The 1,988-nt window shown below is 35.3% G+C and overlaps 2 non-coding genes across 2 annotated transcripts; both read right to left on the reverse strand.

Moving 5' to 3' along the window:
• Positions 1-497: 497 nt before the first annotated feature.
• Positions 498-570, reverse strand: TRNAA-AGC (transfer RNA alanine (anticodon AGC)). Its single transcript has one exon. It is a non-coding gene; the product is annotated as a tRNA-Ala (tRNA).
• A 1,136-nt stretch (positions 571-1,706) lies between these two features.
• TRNAA-AGC (transfer RNA alanine (anticodon AGC)) lies at positions 1,707-1,779 on the reverse strand. The gene has a single exon. It is a non-coding gene; the product is annotated as a tRNA-Ala (tRNA).
• Positions 1,780-1,988: the final 209 nt, after the last annotated feature.

Here is a 1,988-nt window from a genome sequence, read left to right on the forward strand (position 1 = left end):
GCTAGCTACATATTTTAGAAGTCGGGACCATCGAGTGTTTGTTTCCCAAGGTGCAGAACTATCTGCCAATGGTTATGCCAATTTGGGACAGCCATAAAAGTGTTCAACCAAATCATTCCGCTTGCGTGAGGTCAGTTTAGTTTTTGTACTTTTTTATGATTTCTCGATTTACACTTCTGACTGCTCTGCTTTTGTATAAATATTGTCAATACTGTTACGTAGTCCGCTGGTTTTTTGCCACTGGCATGTTAAATAAAAATTAAAGTGTCACAATAAATAGATTTAAAAATTATGGAGACTTGGCCGGACAAACTGAGGTGGTTATAGATGGATGGACAGATGGATGTGCCATGAGGGATTTAATGATGTTCGCCAAAATTAATTGGCATTTTGATATTTTACACCCTCCTCCACCCGCCGTCATCTTTCCAATCAACACAGGACGCTTTTCTCAAATAATAATTTCATAAACAGTTCAAACGATTAAAAAAAACTGTTGGAGGCGCCGGGTATCGATCCCGGTACCTCTCACATGCTAAGCGAGCGCTCTACCATCTGAGCTACGCCCCCGATTATAGAGAGAGAAATCGAATCAAATAATAATTGATCATTGTCAGTTGCTCTAATTTATATCTAGTCACAATAATGCAAACGTTGCTACATACATATTCTAATGACATAGATAAGTCTAAGTAGGTAGGTATATAAATAAATTTAAGTAAATCTTAACCAGCTGTAAGTATCTTATCACTTATCATATTTTATACGACTTATTAAATTTGTCATGCAATAATATTATTTGTACATTTGTTTTTTTGTTTGCTGTTTAATTTGTTTATACAAATAAAATTAAGCGATCTCTTTGGTAGATATTTTGGATGGTTTCGCTAACCCTAAAATATTTGTTGAAGAAACTGAAATATACGGGGGGGAAAAGCAATGGTGGGGTGGGTAGTGTCGGTCTTGGACCTATGAGCTCTTTATATTTTCTGAAAACCTTGCCAGTCGTTTCTCTTCATTGCTGAGGGTCCTGGTGTAGACAGAATCGTCGTCACTATTGACCATAATTCCACTATATTTTTAGGTACTACCGCAATCCCGGGAACTATTGATAGAAGGGGAGCTTTCATTGTATTTTCAAAAAATCGAAGTCTTAGGTATTCAAAATTCGTATGCTTATAATTGAATACTTGGGCTATGATCGATTTCATGCTTTAAAAATTAACTTCGGAAAAATCAAGGTGTGAAAAATAATGGGATGTAAATATATATACGTAGGTAATAGTTACTCCGGATAACTATTCTTTCACTGCCATAATTTGGCCATAATAAATATTTTCATTTATTTATTTTATTGTCCAACCTTTTTTAGTTGACAGAGCTGTCGAAACTTTTTCTAACATCTTGAGGAACCCTTACCTAGAGGCCACATAGGAATAAGGTCCGTATTGGACCTAATTCTCCATATGTTTTTGTGAATTCCAGCGAAACTTAGTTGGCAGTAACCCATGGTTCAGCGAAGGCCTGGTTAAGAATCACTGATTTAGATAAAAAAAATCATATTAAAAAATAGCATTAATACAAAAGAAAATTTCCCTTAAAAATAGAATTAGGCATCACATACGATTAATTGATCACACATAACCATGTATTTCAATGATTGAAATATAATTTAATAATAGATGTAGGTATATAAAAATGTCTTTTGGAGGCGCCGGGTATCGATCCCGGTACCTCTCACATGCTAAGCGAGCGCTCTACCATCTGAGCTACGCCCCCAGACAGAAAAATAAAAATAGTTTGCATACAAAAAATCTACATCTGGTATTATAACCTACGTGACAGCAATTAAACTACAGCCTGATTTTCCTTTCACTTTATAATCTGTTAACACCAGCGTGGCAGTTTAAAACCCACATTAAAATATAAATCAGCAAACAAACATTATTCACACTACCGACTACCAGCAGGGTTATACATAACATTTA

Source organism: Rhyacophila brunnea, unplaced genomic scaffold, assembly GCF_057557595.1.
Source record: "Rhyacophila brunnea isolate RB1 unplaced genomic scaffold, BYU_Rbru_1.0 scaffold_3, whole genome shotgun sequence".
Taxonomy (NCBI): domain Eukaryota; kingdom Metazoa; phylum Arthropoda; class Insecta; order Trichoptera; family Rhyacophilidae; genus Rhyacophila; species Rhyacophila brunnea.